Source organism: Eurosta solidaginis, chromosome 1 (assembly GCF_040869045.1).
Source record: "Eurosta solidaginis isolate ZX-2024a chromosome 1, ASM4086904v1, whole genome shotgun sequence".
Lineage (NCBI taxonomy): Eukaryota > Metazoa > Arthropoda > Insecta > Diptera > Tephritidae > Eurosta > Eurosta solidaginis.
This window is the reverse complement of record NC_090319.1, coordinates 157,409,234-157,433,485: the sequence shown is the minus strand read 5'-3', so window position 1 is coordinate 157,433,485 and position 24,252 is coordinate 157,409,234. Positions and strand designations below refer to the sequence as shown.

The following is a 24,252-nucleotide window of genomic DNA, read 5'->3' as shown; positions in this document are numbered from 1 at the left end:
GTTCAGCTGAATCCGAAGGGGAGTCGCAAGCCTTTGCTTCGTGGTCAAATAATGCAGAAAAAGGGGAAACTTCAACGTATAAGAGAAATAGAAATATGCAAACTGTCAAATGGTATAAGTGTGGGCAGCGCGGCCATTACGCTGCAAACTGCAACTTGAAATCCAATAAGAACGATCAGAGAGCAACGAAAAGAAATGAGCATTCATTTACGATGTTAGAAGCAGCAGAAGCTAGTGCGTTTGATAACTCGACTTGGCTTCTTGACAGCGGCGCGACAGCGCATATGTGTTGCAACAAAAATTAGTCTAGCGGGAGATAATTTCATTTACGCAGAAGGTGTGGGTGAAGTGCGAATTAGATATTAAGAGAGTGATATTATTCTACACAATGTTTTGTTTGTGGAAAATATGGGCAGTAATTTTATATCCATCGCTAGAGCTGTAGAAAATGGTCTACAAGTAATGTTTGATAAACATAGGGAAAAAATAATTAGCAAAAATGAAATAGTGTTGACCGCCATGAAGGTAAACAAACTTTTTGTATTTCGATGCAGTAGCAAAAGCAATAGCAAAAGAAATAGCAACAAATGTTTTTATTCTTCAAATGAAAAAGCAATTTCGTGGCACGAGCGATATGGACATTTGAACTACGGTAGTTTACAAGAATTAATAAATAAAGACATGGTGCGCGGAATTGAGAAAGTGACGTTCGCTAAAGATATTGAGTGCGAAGTATGTGCACGGTGCAAAATAAACGTAAAGCCTTTTCCGAAGAGTACGGAAAACCGAGCAAAGAAATTTTAGAATTAGTACACACAGATGTGTGTGGCCCATTTCGTACAAAATCGCTTGGTGGTGCGCGTTATTTCTTAAATTTCATAGACGATAAATCCAGGCGCATGTTTGTTTATTTTCTTAAGTCTAAAGAAGAAATCTTAGAAAAATTTAAAATGTTTGCAAATTTGGTAGAGCGCCAGACTGGAAAAAGAATTAAAGTAATTCGAAGCGATAATGGACGTGAGTTCGTAAATAAAGAGTTTGATAAATATTTAAATAAGTGTGGCATAAAACGGCAGCTCACAGTGCCGTATACGCCGCAGCAGAACGGGGTCGCCGAGAGGGCCAACCGTATCATAGTTGAGATGGCACGTACCATGTTGCTTCAGAGTGGGCTTCACGAGTGTTTATGGGCAGAGGCAGTTAATACTGCAGTATTTCTGCGAAACAGATCGCCTACAAAGGCATTAAATAATATGACGCCTTACGAGGCTTCGTCTGGGCGAAAGCCAGTTGTAAATTTTTTAAGAGTGTTCGGCTCAGAAGCAGTTGCGTTGAATCAAGTGAACAAAAGTAAATTCAAGCCTAAAGGAAAGAAGTACGTTATGGTAGGTTATTCACTAACGTCGAAAGCGTATCGCTTATATGATTCAGAACAGCGCATGATAGTAGAGAAACGCTATGTAGAGTTTTTACCGATGAATAAAAATGAATTGGTAGATTTTTCTGACCTCTTATCCACTGAAAATCGTGAACACATTACTAAAGCGAAAACATCTAAAGTGAGTGAAGATGAAGCAAATGACAGCGACGATTTTTTTCAGGAGGCGAATACGCCCTCTGATACAGACAGCGACTAGAAAGATAGTTTTTGTGAAACTCCGACCAAGGAGGAAGAACCTCCTGCGCAAATTGGTCGAGGTAGGCCGAAGTTTGTACGTACTGGAAAGCCTGGGCGCCCACGAAATGTATATAATTCGGTAAATATGATGCAAAGTGCGTGCGAAATTGAAATTCCTCAAACGGTGAAAGAAGCTGAAAACTGCGAGCTTAAGGAAGAGTGGGCAAATGCGATGAAAGTCGAATATGATGCTTTGGTGCGAAACCAAACGTGGGTGTTAGTTGACTTACCAACTAGCGAAAAGGCAATCGGGTTTAAATGGGTTTTCACCATAAAGAACGACAAAAATGGTGGCGTTGAACGATTTGAGGCGCGTTTAGTCGCAAAGGGCTGTGGCCAACAATTCGGTGTAAATTACACTGAGACATTTTCTCCGGTAGTACGTTACGCTACAATTCGTATGGTGGTAAAATGTACACTCATCAAATGGATGTTTGTAGCGCATACCTTAACAGCGAGCTTACTGACGTAGTATATGTGCAGCAACCTGAATGTTTTATCTACAAACAATTTCCTGAACGAGTACTGAAGCTCAATAAAGCCATATACGGACTGAAACAATCCGAAAGAGAGTGGAACCAAAAATTGGATGAAGTTTTAAAGAGAATTGGGTTCGAAGCATGTAATAATGGGCGTTGTTTATACAGAATGGGTAACCAAGGTGATTTAAGTCTCATTGCTGTATATGTAGAGGACTTGATCATTAGCTCCCAAAACAAAGATGATCTCTTGGCGATTAAATCACAGATATCAAGCAGTTTTGAGTGCGTCGATAAGGGTCCCATTTCGTATTTCTTAGGAATGGAGATCACTAGAGAAGGCGAGACGGGAAACATCTCAGTTGGGCAATCATTGTATGTTAGAGAGATTTTAGAAAAATACAGTATGACAAGCTGTCGAGTAGCGAAGACACCGTCAGACGCAGGTTTTCAAATAGGATGCACTAGTGAGTCGTGTGCTAAAGTAGATGTTACAAGTTACCAATCAGCAATCGGTGCATTAATATATCTCGCTATTTGTACAAGGCCAGATATATTGCATTCAATTTCTAAGCTGGCACAGCGAAATCAAAATCCGCATAAAGAGCACGAATCTGGTATCAAGCATATTTTAAGATACCTGGCAATGACTGAAGACTACAAACTAGTATACCGTTGTACTGGAAAACCTATAGAGGGATTCGTACATGCCGATTGGGACAGCAATACTCTCGACCGTAAATCGTACACGGGGTATGTATTCTTCATGGGTGGTAGTGCAAGCTCATGGGAAAGTAAGCGACAAAACAGCGTAGCCCTCAGCAGCACAGAGGCAGAGTAATTCGCATTGGCATCAGCTGCAAAAGAAGCAGTGTATTTACGAAGTCTTATGAAAGATATTGGCTTATGTGATTCTGGTAATCCAATTGTGGTTTACGGCGCTAATTTAAGTGCACAGCAATTAACGAAAAACCCGGTTTATCACTCACGAAGCAAGCACATAGATATTAAATATCAGTTGAAGCCGGTCAATAAATTATTGTAAATATTTTTGTGTTATGATAGGCTTTTCTTAACCATAATGTTGCTTTTAGTGCGAAACTGCATTTATTTAAATATTTTTTCAATTTACCAACGTAATTTGACATGAAATTATAAAAATAGTTGTTTAAAATTTCAACAATGTCCAAAAATTAAAACCAAACAAAAAACAATAAACGAAAATGGAATTACATACATATACATATTATAAAAACATATCTCTGATACCATCTATATGTGGTACAATTGTCAAACTAAACAACAGAATTTAAAGGCATAACAAATAAGCCGCGGAAATGCAATCCGTGTCTTCTTTTATGTTTACTGTTTTGTTCCTTTTCTCCATTATTCGTAAGCTCTCTATAGTGTATTTGATTTTTGTTCGTTTCTCATATCAAATTACGTTGGTAAATTGAAAAAATATTTAAATAAATGCAGTTTTGCCCCTGAGGAAGCTAAGGTGCATAGCGAAACGTTGGGACGTAATAGTGGAGTTTTACTTGCACTAAAAGCAACATTATGGTCAAGAAAAGCCTATCATAACACAAAGATATTAAATATCATTTCGTTAGAGAAGCAGTTAATACTAATCAAATCGAAGTAAAATATACTTGCACTAATGAGATGATTGCTGATGTGCTTACAAAGAATTTAAATAAAATTAAACATGAGAAGTTTGTAAAATTGTTAGGTTTGAGTTCAAAGCATATGTAAACGAACTACTCGTGTTGAGGAAGAGTGTTGAAAAGTAACCGGTTCAGGATTACAACATGAATAGATCGTACCTTTAAATGCAACTCTACATCTTATTACTCCTTTGATGTATTGTATTTCATATGCACAATATTCTTTTAGTCTTTCAATAAACTAAATTATAATAAACGTGTTTTATTAATTACGCTCCAAGGACCAATCCCCAACAGTTTTTGAACATACAACACTTTTGAAAAACATAAAAAACAATGAACATTTATGGACAGTAAATCAATACCACCTTAACGCTATGGTAATCTCGTCAATACTAAAAACTATTTTCCTAAACACGTAATGTAAGCAGATGCTATATTGTCTGTATCTTCTTTCTTGTTAATCATCTTTTCCCTTCTTTCCATGATTCTCAGGCTTTCTAAAGTGTATATTGTTGTTTTTTTCCGTCCCCTGTCAATAATCTTCGCATTAGTAAAGTCAGCTGAGTGTCCGCTTGATAGTATATGTTGTGATAACGCTGTACTGTTCTTTTGTTTTCTTATATCCGCTTCATGTTCGCCCAGTCTAACACCTAAGGGACGCTTTGTTGTGCCAATCTATATTTTTTTGGCGCATTCGTCGTTTGGTTTTCCTTTGTAAGTAATTTCGTAAATGACGTTGTTTTGTTGATGGAGATCTACAGGACACTTTGTTCTTGTAAATATCGTTGACAAAGTGCGGTTTGACATATGGCAAGTGTTGTCTTTCCTGTCTTTATTATGCTGTGATCAATATTTTCGGTAAGTTTCGGTATGTATGTGACGCTGTAAAACTTTTTCGCTGCTTTCGTTTCTAAATTTGTTCTTTTGTTAGGTTCGTTGCCGGATTTCATCATTTATTGGTTTATTAGGTCTCATATTAAATTATTGGGATAATTGTTGCTGCGTAAAATATTATAAATTTTTTGTATATTGGCATTATGAAAAGTTTTGTGGCTTAAGGTCAAAATTTTATGTATGAATATTTTGCTGTATTAATCTTATATTTGGTCGACTGCGAGGAAAGGTAGTTTATTAAGCGTCCAGAAGAGGTAGGTTTTGAATACCAGTCAAGAAAAAGGTTGTGTTTCTCCCTATGGATGCAGACATCAAGAAAGGGTATTTTGGAGTTGGCTTCCATTCCCATTGTAAATTGCAGTTTTTTGTGATATTTATTCAGAATATCTAAAATAATATTCGCGTCCTTACGTTTAATTATAGCCAAGAGATCGTCCACATATTTACATATAAATTTTATGTCTATATCAAATCGTTGCTTAAGTTCCAAAATAGCATTGTCAAGTAAGTCATCCATAAAAATGTCAGCGATTGTAGGTGAAATTGGATTGCCCATAAGCATTGCAAACGTTTGCGTATAAAGCTTATTATCAAAAATAAAATAATTATTATCTTCAAGGCAGAAATCTCCTGGAATTTCGGCTTTGGAATATTGGTTTTTTCTTTTATTTGTTTCCATTTTCCTAAAATTATTTTCGAGGCTAGCATTGTTGGTATGTTAGTGAACAATGAAACGACATCAAAGAACACTAGAACTTCATCATCACATAACCTTATATTGGCTAATCTATCTTTTAGTTTGAACGAATTCTTAACATTGTATTTTTCCGTTATTAAAGCTTGTAGAATATCTCCAACGTACTTTGACAATTTGTAGCAGGGGACCATAACTGAAGAAACAATAGGACGTAAAGGCATTTCAGGCTTATGTATTTTTGGCAATCCATATATTCTAGGTGCCGAAGCCGCAGAACAAGTGAGTTGTTGTTTCTCTCTATAATTGATATGTTTGTTTTTGTAAAGATCGTCCACTATTCTGTTGTTTTTCTTTTGTAAAGTATTTGTAGGGTCAGTTCTTATTGCTTTATAAGTGCCTTTGTATTCGATTAGCTTACTCATTTTCTCTGTATACTTAGGTTTATACATTGCTACTGTTTTCTTTCCCTTGTCAGCCTCTGTTAAAACAATTTCGTTCTTGTTACGCTTAAATTGGAAAATTCTATTGCTCACTTTGTTACGCGGGATTTCTTTATCCTTTTCGTTTTCTAATGATTGTATAATTTGTTCAATTTCGGCTATGATGTGTATAGGTGAAAAATTTGATTTTTGTTGTTGGTACTGTGAATTTTTTACCAAGTGACAATATCCATTTAACTTCGTTAAGGAAATCAATCGTTGTTTTATTTACGAACCAGTTATCGTTTGTTGTTATTTTAAGTTTCTTCATTTTTTCCGTTCTTAAGTTTATTTATTTTCGACGTTCTCTTTCTTTCTGCGATCCTGCGACTGAGGAAACCTTGTTTATTGACAAATGTGTTAAATTCTACCTCATTTAAAGTATATTTTATTTGTTGTTGAGCCTGATTTAATAGATCGTTTGTAAGCTTGATTTTAATGCTGGTTTGCGTGATTTCTAAATTTAATATTTTCATCAGAAAACTATGTTTTGACTTATCAATCTGTGGTCTTATATTTTCAGAAGTGGTGTTAATTTCACCGTATCTGATTGAATTTGCTAGGTGATAAGGGATAAGTCTGTAACGTTTGCATTCTAAGAGAAATTTTAGATCTTCTTTATGTTTAGATAGTTTCTGTATTTGTTTGCTGTAGAGTTTGAGGGATATGCATGCTGAATTTCCATGCTTATAGCTTATATGCTTGTAAAAATGCTTCATTTTGGTTGGCTTTGTAAATGATGTTCGTAGCAGAAAAAATAAACAGATTATTCGGCAGGCCTTCCCAGTTTGATTTCCGACCAGTTCTTGTTGAATCTGAAAGCTTTTCCGGTCTAAGTTTTTTTTTAGTGCGAAATAAAATTACATTATTCCACTTTTCTAACCCAACGTTTCGCTAATAACTTTTTAGCGTCAGCAGGGGTATGTGTTTATTTGTTAAATCTGTTACAAACAAGAAAATAAAAAAATGTTAAATTACATACAAAATATATTGAGTTTGATAAATCCGTATGAAAAAACAACTAAAAGCAGATAATAATACATAAAACCCAACTTGCAATGATGCACTCTGCCGAGGGTTTTTCCTCTTTTGAAATTATCCAATTTCACCTACAATCGCTGACATTGTTATGGATGACTTACTTGACAATGCTATTTTGGAACTTAAGCAACGATTTTATATAGACATAAAATTTATATGTAAATATGTGGACGATCTCTTGGCTATAATTAAACGTAACGACGCGAACATTATTTTAGATATTCTGAATAAATATCACAAAAAACTGCAATTTACAATGGGAATGGAAGCCAACTCCAAAATACCCTTTCTTGATGTCTGCATCCATAGGGAGAAACACAACCTTTTTCTTGACTGGTATTCAAAACCTACCTCTTCTGGACGCTTAATAAACTACCTTTCCTCGCAGTCGACCAAATATAAGATTAATACAGCAAAATATTCATACATAAAATTTTGACCTTAAGCCACAAAACTTTTCATAATGCCAATATACAAAAAATTTATAATATTTTACGCAGCAACAATTATCCCAATAATTTAATATGAGACCTAATAAATCAAGAAATCATGAAATCCAGCAACCAACCTAACAAAAGAACAAATTTAGAAACGAAAGCAGCGAAAAAGTTTTACAGCGTCACATACATACCCAAACTTACCGAAAATATTGATCACAGCATAATAAAAACAACAACACAACACTATAAGTCAAACCGCACTTTGTAAACGATATTTACAAGAACAAAGTATCCTGTAGATCTCCATCAATAAAACAACGTCATTTACGAAATTACTTGCAAAGGAAAACCAAACAACGAATGCGGCAAAATATATATTGGCACAACAAAGCGTCCCTTAGGTGTTAGACTGGGCGAACATGAAGCGGATATAAGAAAACAAAAGAACAGTACAGCGTTATCACAACATATAATATCAAGCGGACACTCAGCTGACTTTACTAATGCGAAGATTATTGACAGGGGACGGAAAAAAACAACAAGATACACTTTAGAAAGCCTGATAATCATGGAAAGAAGAGAAAAGACGATTAACAAGAAAGAAGATACAGACAATATAGCATCTGCTTACATTACGTGTTTAGGAAAATAGTTTCAGTATTGACGAGATTACCATAGCGTTAAGGTGGTATTGATTTACTGTCCATAAATGTTCAATGTTTTTATGTTTTTCAAAAGTGTTGTATGTTCAAAAACAATAGTTTTAAATAATTTCAAAAGAGGAAAACCCCTCGGCAGAGTGCAATATTGTAAGTTGGTTTTTATGTATTATTATCTGTTTTTAGTTGATTTTTCATACGGATTTATCAAACTCAGTATATTTTTTATGTAATTTAACATTTTTTGTATTTTGTTGTTTGTAACAGATTTAACAGATTTAACAAATAAACACATACTCCTGATGATGCCAAAAAGTTATTAGCGAAACGCTGGGTTAGAAAAGTGGAATAATGTAATTTTATTTCGTACTTAAAAAAAAACTTAGACCGGAAAAGCCTAATAATATACCTTCAGATTCAACAAGAACTGGTCGGAAATACACAATATTCAAACTCGGAAGGCCTGCCGAATAATCTGTTTATTTTTTCTGCTACGAACAACATTTACAAAGCCAACCAAAATGAAGCATTTCTACAAGCATATAAGCTATAAGCATGGAAATTTAGCATGCATATCCCTCAAACACTAGAGCAAACAAATACAAAACTATCTAAGCATAAAGAAGATCTAAAATTTCTCTTAGAATGCAAACGATACGGACCTATCCCTTATCACCTAACAAACTCAATCAGACACGTTGAAATTAACACCACTTCTGAAAAGATAAGACAACATATTGATAAGTCAAAACAAGGTTTTCTGATGAAAATATTAAATTTAGAAATCACGCAAACAAACATTAACATCAAGCTTACAAAAGATCTATTAAATCAGGCTCAACAACAATTAAAATATACTTTAAATGAGGTAGAATTTAACACATTTGTCAATAAACAAGGGTAAGATAAGATAACTGGTTCGTACATAAAGCAACGATTGATTTCGCTAACGAAGTTAAATGGATATTGTCACTTGGTAAAAAATTCACAGTACCAACAACAAAATAAAATTTTTCACCTATACACATCATAGCCGAAATTGAACAAATTATACAATCATTAGAAAACGAAAAGGATAAAGAAATCCCGCGTAACAAAATGAGCAATAGTATTCTCCAATTTAAGCGTAACATTAAGCATAATGAAGCCCAAAAATTTATATTAGCGGCATTTTATAAGGCGAAAGCGTTCGTCGGCAAATACAAGAACGAAATTGTTTTAACAGAGGCTGACAAGGGAAAGAAAACAGTAGCAATGTATAAACCTGAGTATACAGAGAAAATGAGTAAGCTAATCGAAGACAAAAGCACTTATAAAGCAACAAGAACTGACCCTACAAATACTTTACAAAAGAAAAACAACAGAATAGTGGACGATATTTACAAAAACAAACATACCAATTATAGAGAGAAACAACAACTCACTTGCTCTGCGGCTTCGGCACCTAGAATATATGGATTGCCAAAAATACATAAGCCTGAAATGCTTTTACGTCCTATTGTTTCTTCAGTTATGGTCCTCTGCTACAAATTGTCAAAGTACGTTGGAGATATTCTAAAAGCTTTAATATCGGAAAAATACAATGTTAAGAATTCGTTTAACCTAAAAGATAGATTAGCCAATATAAGTGTTGATGAAGTTCTAGTGTCTTTGATATCGTTTCATTGTTCACTAACATACCAACAATGCTAGCCTCGAAAATAATTTTAGGAAAATGGAACCAAATAAAAGAAAAAACCAATATTCCAAAGCCGAAATTCCAGGAGATATTAGATTTCTGCCTTAAAGATAATCATTATTTTTTGTTTGATAATAAGCTTTATACGCAAACGTTTGGAATTACCTACAATCGCTGACATTGTTATGGATGACTTACTTGACAATGCTATTTTGGAACTTAAGCAACGATTTGATATAGACATAAAATTTATATGTAAATATGTGGACGATCTCTTGTCTATAATTAAACGTAACGACGCGAACATTATTCTAGATATTCTGAACAATTATCACAAAAAACTGCAATTTACAATGGAAATGGAAGCCAACTCCAAAATACCTTTTCTTGATGTCGAGTGCTAATAATCCAAGAAATCATGAAGTCCAGCAACCAACCTAACAAAAGAACAAATTTAGAAACGAAAGCAGCGATAAAGTTTTACAGCGTCACATACATACCCTAACTTACCGAAAATATTGATCACAGCATAATAAAAACAACAACACAACACTATAAGTCAAACCGCACTTTGTAAACGATATTTACAAGAACAAAGTATCCTGTAGATCTCCATTAATAAAACAACGCCATTTACGAAATTACTTGCAAAGGAAAACCAAACAACGAATGCGGCAGAATATATATTGGCACAACAAAGCGTCGCTTAGGTGTTAGACTGGGCGAACATGAAGCGGATATAAGAAAACAAAAGAACAGTACAGCGTTATCACAACATATAATATCAAGCGGACACTCAGCTGACTTTACTAATGCGAAGATTATTGACAGGGGACGGAAAAAAACAACAATATACACTTTAGAAAGCCTGAGAATCATGGAAAGAAGAGAAAAGACGATTAACAAGAAAGAAGATACAGACAATATAGCATCTGCTTACATTACGTGTTTAGGAAAATAGTTTCAGTATTGACGAGATTACCATAGCATTAAGGTGGTATTGATTTACTGTCCATAAAAGTTCAATGTTTTTATGTTTTTCAAAAGTGTTGTATGTTCAAAAACAATAGTTTTAAGTAATTTCAAAAGAGAAAAACCCTCGGCAGAGTGCAATATTTTAAGTTGGTTTTTATGTATTATTATCTGTTTTTAGTTGATTTTTTCATACGGATTTACCAAACTCAATATATTTTGTATGTAATTCAACATTTTTTGTATTTTGTTGTTTGTAACAGATTTAACAAATGAACACTTACCCTGATGATGCTAAAAAGTTATTAGCGAAACGTTGGGTTAGAAAAGTGGAATAATGTAATTTTATTTCGCACTTAAAAAAAAAAACTTAGACCGGAAAAGCCTAATAATATACCTTCAGATTCAACAAGAACTGGTGGGAAATACATAATAAAAAGCTTATATTTCATAAACTAAGAGCTTCCTAGAGTTGCGGATGATAATTTTGTGATTCTTAGGACCCCCGCCACACCTCAAAAAAAAGTTGGAAAATCGTGGCACCTTATTCAAAATATTCCACGGTATGAAACCGCAAATAGACCTTTTTGAAGCGCCATTTAAATGCGACGTGACTAAGTACCAGTTTGAAATCCAAAGTGAACTAGTCATCTTAAGGAGTGAAATGGTTATTTCCAATGACACGAATAGGATTCAATTCTGGAAGAACTTGAATGGCAACGATTACCCCCATCTTGAAAAAATTCGTTGATATGTTTGTCATTATTCCATTTAACATGTTTTTCTGAACAAACATTTTCCGATATGAAGTATATTTGTTCAAAGTTGCGAAACTCGTTGACTTCAAGAAATTTGAATAACATATTTCTAATACGAAATTGCCAAACAAACATCGTAGAAAATGTACCCAACATAGTGAAATATACTTTTATATACATTGATCAGATTTACTTATTATATTCGCAAAAGTACATACATATGTAAAAAAATTATTAGATTTTAGCGGAAAGAATTCCGGAAAGTGATAATATTTTGAGGGCTTGCTTAGGTACCCACAGATATGCCAAAACCAAGTTTTCGTATTGTTTTGAGTTGCAGAAGGGGTTGAAAACCCCTCTTCTTCCTCATGTGTTTGGGTCGTGTTTGTCTCGCAAACGGTGCTTCTGACAAAAAAAAATTATAGATTTATAAGTTATGCAAAAAATCAGTTTGCTTCAGTTTTTACTTAATATCTGGAAAACTATCAGAGACACAATAAATGTTGAATACTCAGTTTATTACTAATAAAATTGTTTACAACTTTTATAAAGTTTTTCTTTCAAACCAACTTAAGAATAAACAAATATTCTGCTGTAAGAAGAAAGTTCTACAAAAAAATTCACTTTTTAATGAGGAAAATATTTTTTAAACATTTTTGAAACTCACTAGTGAAAGTTTTTATTTTTTTAATAACGACACGAAAATTCACCCAGAAAGTAACATAGTGTAGACTGTTTGTATGGTCGAGTTATGTATAAAAATATTTTTAGTTTTTTGTTGTACATATATAAAAAATATATAAATTTACTTATTATATGCGTTAATTTTATCACATGTATCGCGCACAATTATTCATACATATTTTGATACCGATCAGCCATACCCATCACCAGTGGCGGATCTAGGATTTGGTACTGGGGGGTTAACATTTTTTTTTCACTTTCAAATTTAGCCCCTAGCCTTTTTTTTGCCCTCTTTAAAATGTTTGCCCTTTTATGGCTCCAAATCTATTTGGGCAACTCGGATTGTGACATTTGTAATGTGTGTATCAAATGACATCGAAATTTTATTTTATTTTTTTCGTTATGATGATGTGTCAGCTTGGTAATCAGCTGATAATAAAACATTAATCGATTATCAAGTGTCATCACTTACACAACGTAGAAATGAAAAGGTAAGGAAATATTTTGCATAAAACGCCTCTAAAATTTTTTTATCAGATATTTAATAAAAAAGCAAGTGCCAGCAACAGCAGAAAACTTCGAAAATGAAGAAAGCGATGAAAGTGAGTTTTTCTTATATCTGGCGGAACAAAGTAATTACTACTTACTTAACGTATTTTTATTATTAAAAAATATAAATAGAATTATAACAAGTAAAGACAGGGTTGACAATATGCTGTTAAGTTTTTAACGATTAGAGCCGTCTATGCTACTTATTTCAACTTTCAGAGCTTCGTAACCACAAGAAAGTGAGTTTAATTCAATTTATGTAAAAAATGCGAGATGCATTCGGTAAAAATATTCACAGTAGACAATTCTTGGCATAACAAATTTAAAACCATACCGTGTGTCCTCAGTATGCCGTTACGTGCAAATTGCACGTAACTCGCACGTATGATACCTCAACCTTGCACGTAATGACTTAGTTCGAACGGAGGGGGCGGGATTTAGCCCTCCCTCCCCGAAACCCAAAAGAGCGGAGGCTGAAAGCAAGCAAAGAGCGTCGTCGCCGGGTGCTACAGCGAAGCTATGCAAAAAGAGCTCCGACAGTAAGGCTCAAACATGCACACCAACATTAAGTGAGCCAATTAAGCAGGCGTTAAATAAGCAAAACGCACCCGGAGGAAAAAAGATGACCAAGCTAGGCAAGACGAGTGAGAACTTGATGCAGTTCTTCATAGGGCGTAATAATATACAGGCGGAAATCAAGTACTTGGCCTCCGTAATATAAAGTGCTGTACCTAGGGTCGGCCCTATAGGTAAAGAATTTAGAACATAAATTGCGTGCAACCGAAAGTGGCAAGGATAGAAGTCCATCACCCCCAGGAAAGCGACCGAGGAACAATTCGTACTCGACCAAGGAGAACAACGTGGTCAAACCCACTACTACGCCAAAAGACGTCACGCCAGGGCACGTGGGCAGTCACAAACGACGGCAAGAAATGCAAGAGAAGACAGAGCGGGAGGAGGACACTGCAGCACAAAAGACGGGAGAGTGGCTAAAAAGAAGAGCAAGAAAAAAGCCCCTAAGGCTAGGCCGGACGCAATCATCATTTTCAAGGAGGGAGATGCGGCGTACACCGACATATTGGGTAAAGTAAGAAGATGCGACGAATTAAAATCCCTGGGTGATGACGTCAAAACGATTAGAAAAAGCGAAAGGAAAAAATCGAAAGATGGGAAAACAAGCGCCTACCAAGCAGAAATTGAAGCGGTACTAAAGGACTCGGCTAAAGTTATAACAAAGTCCCAAATGGTCACACTACAGTGCAGAGATTTCGATGAGATTACTACGGCCGGGGAGATTTGCTAACGCCCTCCACCAGCAACGCAACATCAAATTTCCAGATGTGACTGCAATAAAAAGCATACGCACAGGGTACAGTGGCACGAAGTCGGCACTTATAAGCCTTACAGCGGATGATGCCAAGGCTGCTCTTAGTGTGCAAAGAATCCGTGTAGGATGGGTTTCCTGCTGAATTAGAGAGGTCAAGCAAGGGAAACGCTGTTATACGTGCTGGGGCTGCGGGCATATAGCTCAGAAATGTAAGGAGACTGTTGATACCTATAGACTATGCAGGAAATGCGGGCAGGAAAGTCATAACGCTGCAAGTTGCGAAAACGCTCCGAAATGCGCACTATGTGGTGGAGAACATTCGGCAGGCAGTTTTAAATGCCCACAACGAGGGGGTAGCAAAATTAGTGTCTCACGAGGGTATTGCAGCTCAATTTAAACCATTGCGAGACAGCCCAAGAGCTATTATCCCAAACAGTCTATGAAGGAGGATATGACATAGTGGTACTTTCTGAACAATGCAAAAATCGCCAGCAGCAGGGTTGGCACTCAGATTGGGCAGGGAAAGCCACAATTTGGGCACAAGCGAAATTTCTTCCACAGGAAAATATGACGCCAACGGTAGCAGGTTTCACGTGGCCAAAAATCAATAATATATAAGTCTTCAGTTACTATGCCCTTCCGAGCATGACCATCGTCGAGTTCCAAGACATGATATACGGGATCACCATGGAAGTACGAGGTAAACACCCGCTTTTAGTGTGTGGGGACTTCAATGCATGGTCATCTGTGCGTGGAAGTAGACGAACGAACGAAAGAGGGAGAGTTCTTCTCGAAAGCTTTACTTCTTTGTGGCTAGAACTCCTAAATGAACCAAGGATATATACCTTCGATACAGGTACCAGACTATCCATTATAGATCTCACCTTCGCTTGCAACGAAATAGCAAGACGAGCAAAATGGTCCGCAAGCAACGTCTACACACACAGCGACCATAAAGCTATTAGCGTAGAGTTGCTCGAAACTCCACGAACGTTAGCAGCAAAACATCGACAAAGTAGGAAATGGAAGCAGCACCTTTTCGATCCACAAATATTTCATATTATCTGGAAGGATGCCATAGTGCGAGGATCGCATGCGGAAGACCAGTCGGTTCAAATCACTAAGTCGCTATGTATGGCATGTGATGCTGCCATGTCCAGAAGTCGCGGAAAAGCCCAGCGCACTCCGGTATATTGGTGGAATGACAAAATTGCGGAAGAGCGTAGAAAATGCCACAAAGCACGAAGAATAGCACAGAGGACAGATCATCACCACGATATGCGGAGTTACACAGGGAGAGGCATTTACTTGGTTTTGTTGTAGCACGGGAGATATGTACATATATACTCCAGCTACCCAACAAGCAAAGTAAACGTAAAGTAAGATTTGCCAATAGATCGATTTTTTTTTCAAACTTTTCATTTCGATTGAAAAATATTTTTTTTCAAATTTTTCATTTCGACCGGAAAATAAAAGTTCTATTTTCAATTATTAAGGCATGAGATCACTATCACTATATATTTATAAATAGTCAGTCTGAATCAGATTCCGTGGACACTAACAGTCCATCCACGTTAATATGTGGAAAATATGTTTGGACCTTTTGCCCCAATACTGCGAGCAACGACCCAATCCTTTTTTTAAATTTTCGATCGCGCTTCATCACATGCTGCTCCAAACTATGAAGGCGCTCGTCTCTGCTCGGTAGTTGCGGCGTGCCCGATCGATATCGTGGGTTAGACGCTCGAGAAGTGGATGGTGCTGTCGAACAGCTAGAGGTAGACGAGGTCCTCGGCCTCATGGACACTTCCCCATCCCCACTGTGAAGCAAATAACTGGGGTGGTAATTTTCTTTTTTGGACGCGTAATTGTGCATGGCGTCAAAATACTCCCAATCCTTTGCTTCCTCTGCCATGGCCTCTTCTCCTGTTCCTTTGCCTAGTAAAGAGAAATTAGCAAAAACAAATATTGAAGTTTAAATGTTAACATGTGTACCAGTTTTGTATTGAAAGAAGGTTTTATATTTTTTCGCAAGGTTGTTCCATTGGGACTTACAGGTTATCCAATCCTTGGCCTCGGAAAATGATTGCGCCACTTTTCTGGAAAGAAGTAGTTCAAATTAGATGGATAAGCGATATACATAGATTTATATTAAGAAAAAAGTAAGGAAGTCTAAGTGGCTTTCAACATACGAAAACTAATTTTCCGAATGTCCCGGTCCCTGCATCACCTAGCTCAATTTTGTTTTCCAAAAATTGTAAAGTTAGTATGTCTCGAATTTATGTTGCTTTTTAAGCCGCTAGATCACCGAGAAATTATTTAAAAAGGGATTACAAGATTCCCAATAAACAATTAGTTTTCTGGATGTTTTGGTCCCTGCGCGATCTACCAGAATTTTTTCCACTTGCATTGCACAGTCCCGGAGGTGTTGTAGGAGTCTTTAATTTTGCCCTGCATATCCAATAAATAACCTGCTGTTGTAGCCAAAGAAGCATATTTTACTTGTGGAACTTGCAAATGTGGAGTGCCGCAAAAAACACAAAACACTACATCTTTTGGACGAATTGGAACCGCCATTATATACATATGTACATACCAATGAATACATATTTATGTACTTACCTCCATCCTTCATTGGAATTGGCATTTTTGCCACTAAAAGGCGCCTCTTCCTCCGTGCGCCTTTGAATAAGCAGTAGCCTTTCTTCATGGTTCCCTGTTTAAAACAAAATATATACATATACATACATATTTCTATAAATAAATATAATGCAAATGTTCGCAAATTACTTACATGTAACGTAGGATGTTTTTCGTCGTTTTTTTTGCCATTTAATTTTATAATTTTATTTTTAATTTTTTCGTTTTAATAACGCACGTTGGCATAACAATTGACAATAAACACTTGTACACATTACCAATTGTCAAAATTTAACCTAGCCTTATAAGCTAGGGTAAATTCTGACGTTCGTACCCTGCAAAAATCGTGTGACCAAAAACGCACACAGACACACGAATTTTTGACAGGGGTGACGATTAGGAATGAAAAATTCTCCAAATGAAATAGCATGTTGACAAATTTAGCTTTCCCACAATGTATCGTGCCCTCTCGCACCTATTATTTTTATAGGGATAGCAAAATACGTCATTTTTGCGTGCAAAAAAATCCGCCAATTCTAATTCAGCAGAGACAGCAAAACATTTGGTGGTCGAAAATTTTTTCAATTTTGAGAGTTTTAAATGGAATATCTCCGGAAAGATTTAAAATTAAGAGGGGGTTCTCCAGATCACATATATATATATTTTAAAGTGCGCAAACTTATAATTTAAAAGTTATTTGGTGTTAAAGTTTACAAATTTCTGTACAAATTTTATGTGTGTATACGTATATATATGTGGCAGCACAGCTTTGTAATGTCATCAATAAAATATATGTATATATATATATGCGCATGTTCCTACAAAAGCGCGATTTATTTAATAAAAACATTTATAATAAGTGAAAACAATGCAAAAATGAAATGTGAAATATACAAAAATGCAATTTAAGTTTATCGTTGCCAATTTATATAGATATGTATGTGGATTAAGGTTTTGAAAGATGTGTAAATTGTAATTTAAAGTGCTATAGAAATTTGGTAAATTTGCAAACTTTAACAACAAATAACTTTTAAATTATAAGTTTGCGCACTTTAAAATATATATATTTGTGATCGGGAGAACTCCCTCTTTCATTTGATACCAAGTTTTACCCCGAACTCGGGGGGTGATATTCTAAAAATTTCCCGAATTTACAATTATATAGCACCATGCCGCGAATTATGATAAAAGGTGGTGTGTGGAGAAACACTGAGGCAAGCATTTGACGCGACTGGTTACTCTTGGCCGTTTATTAACTAAATTGATAACTTTCAGGATGAAATCCTCATAGCAGCTGTAATGAAATATGGCAAAAACCAGTGGTCACGTATTGCATCACTGCTGCACCGCAAATCTGCCAAGCAATGTAAGGCACGCTGGTACGAATGTCTTGATCCTAGCATAAAGAAGACAGAATGGTCACGGGAGGTGGATGAAAAGTTTTTGCATTTTGTTGGTGGTGAACGTTTCAACATTTTCCAAGGTTTGGCATTCATTTCATTTTTATAGTTTATAATTATTTAAAGGTTGCGTTAATGTTAGAACAAGTACATTGATTTTACGTGGCAGTGTTGAAAAATATTTGGAAGAAATTGAGCTTCGTTACATGATGCTATAATGCTTGTGCGGCATACAATTAAACATGATTCTGTTGTTGCTGGTAAGTCAAAATACAAATTGAAAAAAAAATCTTAGGGCCTCATTCTCTATTACGAAACGAACTTTCGATGCGGATCAGAGACGAATCGCTAGTGTATTTGCACTATGTTAAACAATTGCAACTTATCACTTGACAATTACGTTTGCCTTCCTGTTTGTTAGAAAGGTAAAGACCGAACGAAAATGATAGAGAATACCATTGCTAGGCGAAATCGTTCGGGGAGGGAGGGATGGTCTGAAGGTTTAATGTGGCCACATAAATCGTTGCCGAGATGGTCGGGCTGGCACTTTAATGGTGCTGTGTTACCGGAGCGTACCGGATCTGTATCCGGCAAAAGGACCATCACATCGATAACACTCCCCAAAGCCTTCGGGGAGCAACCATATCGCTACAAAAACAACAACAACATTGTGTCCAAATCCCGAAAAAAAACTATAAAATTTGTGTCAGTGAAATGATAATTATTGCTTTTGGTTGTTAGTTTTGAGGCATCGTCATCGAGTTCCTTCTGATCGTATATGCCGGTTCTTTTGCATTCTTTTACCTGCATAAAGTGCCGTTGAAGCCTTCCCCACCCTCTCCTCCACGTTGAGCTTCCATGACAGCTTACTGTCTAGGATCATTCCTAGATATTTTGTGCAAGGTTTCTCCCGTAGGGTCGCCCCTCCTAACTTAGGCCTGGTCCAATTAGGGACCTTGTACCTCTTTGTAAACAAGACCATATGCAACGTCATCTGCGTAAACCGTAAGTTTTTCTGGTCCCTCGTAGAATCCCCTAAGCAGTTGGTTAATGACCAGCGTCCACAGCAGAGGTGATAGCACCCCTCCCTGCGGAGTGCCCCTGCCCACCAATTTCGTGGCTGCGTACAATCCCCATTGCGATGTAATCTTACTGCAGTTTAACATGCAGTCGATCCATCTGGGTAAGGCTGGATGTACTTTAACGTAATTAAGATCATCAATAATCACCCATTTAGAAAGCCCCGGCAATGCTTAAGAAGACTTCTAGAGCATATTCCTTATATTCCAGGGCTTTTTCTATGCTTATTACCACCCTATGCAATGCGGTGTCTACTGACTTGCCTTTGGTGTACGCCTGTTGTGTTGTGGAGAGCAGCTTTTCATCCACGTTGGATTTTATGTACACATCTATCAGCCTCTCAAAGGTTTTGAGCAGAAATGATGTTAAGCTGTTGGGTCTATAATCTTTGGGATACACGTGACCGATCTTCCCCGCCTTTGGTAGGAAAGCTACACGAGCAGTTCTCCAAGAGTGCGGTACATGATTCAGTTTATGCACCCATCGAATATTATTGTAAGCCATCCCACAACCGCCCTACTTGAAACTTCTAGCATGGCCGGACATGTACCATCTGAGCCCGGCGATTTCACCACCACTACGAGATCCTCAGTAGTGTAATTAGGCAGCATATATGAATGCAGCTGTTTCCTTACCATTACTACAGCTCGCACCCGTCCTTCCGTTTGCGCATAGTAAACGCCAAATCCGCGCGCGCTAAGTCCAGAAATCTTTCCTCCCGATGGAAGCCACGGCTCCTGGATCAGCGCGTTAGGAGGAGGAGTTCGCTCGACGCCACTTTACTGTGTTGGAGATTTATCTGTAGGACTCGCAGCACCAATGGGCTGCTTGTCCCCCTCCAGCACCTTCATCGTGACGTCGTCGTCCTCCCATAGCCCTTTTGGTTTAGAGTGTTCGAAGCTCCCTTCAGCCTCTTGTACCTGTTTTGCCGGGTGTTCCTCTGTGCGACTCACAGCACCATCTGGCTGTTGGTCCCCTTCTAACACATTCGGGCTGACGTGGGCTACCTCCACCTGTCTTTTTTGCCTTAGGCTTTTGAGGTCCTTTTCGACTTCGCCCACGTCCAGCGTGTTAGGACTTTAATACCCGCGACTTCTTTTCCTGAGTCGCTTATAAATTTTGCCTGTACCTAAGGAGCTGCGCGTACAATATATCCTCCGCCTGCTTGTTTATTTGGAAGATGTATAACTGACCTTCCTCCGTAGGCCGAGATACAGTAAGTACCTTCCAATCCTGTGTCGGTATGTTCGGATTTGGATTCTGCAAAAGTCGCAGTGTATCCTCCGACTTCATCACGCATGGTATCCATACCTTAACTTTTGGTACCTTGGGGATTTGCGCTTTATCCACCATCTCAAAACGCGCGTTCGTGCCCTGCCTTTGAAGGTTTGGAACCACTTCCTCCAGCCACCGCAAGCTCGCGATGTTGTCGCACGCTATCATCTTCATACCATTATACCATCCCCCCGAATCAAAGGTTGGAAGGAGCTTACTTGGTTATTCCCGCATCATCTTAAGCATTAAGCTAATAAGCTCCTGCTACGATCAACCAGCGCCACAGTCAGTGACTGCTTTGCCACATCACTCATCTTCTCGGGAAAAGCCGGCGTCTTAGTGTTATTTCCCTTTGGCACCTCCGAGAAAGTCGGAGTCTTAGCTCCCTCTAGCACCTCCGAGAAAGTCGGAGTCTTTGCATTATCTCCCTTTGGCTTATCTCCTACTTCCATAGTTGGAAGTTCCCTCTGACTCGCAGCCTTCGAGGTAGTTGCTACCTCGCTATTAGGGCCCATCTGTCTTACAGCTTTGGGCCTACTTGTCTTGTCTATGGGACTGCCCTGCGTCGCGGCTCTGGGACTGGGCCCTTTCTGCCTCTTGAAAGCAGGCTTGTCGCCTTCCGCCGAACGTTGCCTTTTCATTCTGCCATTCGACGCTTCTTCCTCCTCATACCGGTTGCAGAACCGAGGGTTTCTCGCAGCAAACCTTTTGAACTGCCTTCGACCTATTTCTACCGCCTCATGAGCCCATGCCAAGCGCTCGATCTCCTCTTCTCTTGAGTCCACCACTGCTCCCAAGCGTTGTACAATTCTTAGTACTGCACGGTACTTCGAGAGAGCTCTTTGCTCCGTACCCTTCTCCACTCTTCTACTCCTTTTTCATTTGTGTGCTTCTCCAACACGGAGTTCATTGAGTTAGCACTACTCTCGCTCCCCGAGTCCGACGCATCGCTTAATGCGTATTTGTCGTCCTTGGCTTGCGGCTCAGTCCTCTTCTTATCATCGTCCTTATGAAAATTAGGTAATCAGTCGTTCACCTTGGTCGTACGACCACCAGCCCGACAAGGCGGGCTCAGCGGTCCAGTATTATATACGGGGAAAGAACCGTCAGCCACAGCAGCGCCCCTTACTGTGGTAAGGCCATCAATACTTCCCGAGGTGGTCCGGTATCGGGAAGGCTCCGTTCGAATACAGCCGATTTTATCCCCTGGCTGCAAATCGTCCAATAGGCACGGTCCGCATAACACCCTGGATTAGGGGGTTGGCAGTAATTCATCACCGACATCCCGCCGCCCTCCTATGAGGCGAAACGGCGTAGATGCCAGTCCTAAACAGCTCCTCCTCATAGTCGGGCGCTATGGAGATCGGCTAAGCCCTCACACCAACGACGATTTTCGTTACAATTGCTAGTGCATGCTCTCCAAGATGTAGATCCTGATCGAAAGTCACACCCAAAATTTTAGGGTGTAAGACAGTCGGTAGGGTAATGCCATATGGTCGACATTTGGCGCGGTCATGTTTTAAATAAGGTCACCGATGATTTGGTTGGTGAAAATATCAGGTTTCGCGAGGCGACAAAACTGGAGAGATTGGGGTGATAGCTGTTTATTTTATTACAAATCTAATCGATGTAGGAAACAATAGCATAGGCGTAGAAGCAATAGTGGCTCCTGGTGGTAAAGGTAGCTATTGATATGTAGAAGTTAAGCAGAAGTTTGAATATGAGTTTTTTTAAGTTATAGCAAAAAAAGCGTTGAGGATTTTTAATATCTTACCAGGTACCTTCGTAGATGTTTCTAAGAATGAAGAATAAAACCTATTCAAACTCAATTTTCACCAGGACAAAGCCGCCGAGACTTCGCTATACTTTAACATACAATACGTTACCCCATTTTAGCACAACTATCATTTTTTGATTTTATTAAATTTTATAAAATGTTTCTTCCTCTACAGTTCTATTTCGGTATTGGATGGTAAATATGGCTTTCGCATTTTCTCCATCAATAACTGTGAAAAGGTGGAAGAAATCTATGCGTGTAAATCTCACATATTATCTTGGTCGAGCGTTTCTTCAATAGCTCTCTAGTGGTGATGGTGACAGCAGAGAAACCCAACTGTTTACAAATGTTACACTTAAAAAAGAATCAAAATATCTGCCATTCTGTGTACGGCTGAAATACCCACAGTATATGAATGAATCGATTGCACCTAATTGTCTGCCTAACGGATAGTATACATATTCATCAAATCGAAAATATTGCACCAAACGAACTGGGTCTGAATAATGAAACAGTACACATATTCAAAATCGATGAGGAGGCTGTGATGATGGTATAGGGTGAGTTGTTGAATAACATACGAAAACCACTTTAACCCATCTATATATTTGCATTACAGCTAAAGCTTTACAAACAGCAAAAATTGCTGGCGCCAAGCAATTGGAAAAGGCAGTGAAGCATTCATCACACTGTACGGATGGTGTAAAGTTAGAAACTGATGTTGTAACAGCTGCCACCGACACAACGGTTATCTCTACTTCGCCGAGTAGCGGCTCGTCCGACTATCTATCGAAGACAGTATAATCATATCTTTTGCCAACACAGGTTAGCGATGTGCTTGCACAGGAAAAGATTTCAATTGGAAAACAAAAACCAATTAAGAGAGTTTATTTTTTGTTAAAGTATTTACTTTTCTTTATATCAACAGTATTAATTTAAGTTGCAATATCACGTACATATAAAATAAGGGATGTGATACGATTGCTGTCGGAATTAGATTTGAAACCAATCAATACTCCTGCTAAGGGTTGTAGAATTATTGCTTGAATAATTAGATTTAGAACAATAATAAGTCTGACTTAATTACAAGTCGTACATTTTTAAGTTCATCAATTACGACAGCAATCGGATTCCACGACACCTTTGAATATTCTTGATCTGAAAAAAGAGTAAACCTAATCTGAATTTCTACTAAGCTTTAAGTTGTAGATTATTCAAATAATTGGAGTTTTTTCTAAAGCTTAAAATTATTTTCTGCTCGCTTAGAAAAGATTTCAATTGGAAAACAAAAACCAATTAAGAGAGTTTATGTTATTATTAAAGTACTTACTTTTCTTTGTATCAATTGTATTAATTTAAGTTGCAATATCACGTACATATATAATAAGGGATGTGATACGATTGCTGTCGGAATTAGATTTGAAACCAATCAATACTCCTGCTTTGGGTTGCAGAATTATTGATTGAATGATTAGATTTAGAACAATAATAAGTCTGACTCAATTAATAGTCGTACATTTTTAAGTTCTTCAATTACGACAGCAATCGGATCCACGACACCTTTGAATATTCTTGATCTGAATTTCTACTAAGCTTTAAGTTGTAGATTATACAAATAATTGGAGTTTTTTCTAAAGCTTAATATTATTTTTTTGCTCGCTTAGAAGAGATTTCAATTGGAAAACAAAAACCAATTAAGCGAGTTTATTTATTATTAAAGTTCTTCTGTTTTATATGAACTGGATTAATATAAGTTCCAATTTCATGTACATATATAATAATATTGAAAATAATAAATATTGAAAATTCAATTTTTTTGGTTCATATTTTATTCATATGGCTGCTCCAGGCAAAGTAAATCTGCAGGTAAAATTCACGTTATATGGCGGTTATATATATGGTAAAACCGCACAGTTGAAATGACGGAAAAATGACCGCCTTTTGACGAGCATTGTGACGTGTGTGAGCAGCACAGTACTATGCTCACATCCTATAGGTGGGAGCGGAATGCACGGTCACATTAATAGGAACGAAACGGAAAATTTGGTCACAAAACCTAATCCGCCCATGCAAAA

General features: G+C 37.5%; 1 pseudogene; it reads left to right on the top strand.

Moving 5' to 3' along the window:
• LOC137236895 (choline/ethanolaminephosphotransferase 1 pseudogene) overlaps positions 1-23,988 on the top strand; it is a 48,428-nt pseudogene extending 24,440 nt beyond the window's left edge.
• Positions 23,989-24,252: the final 264 nt, after the last annotated feature.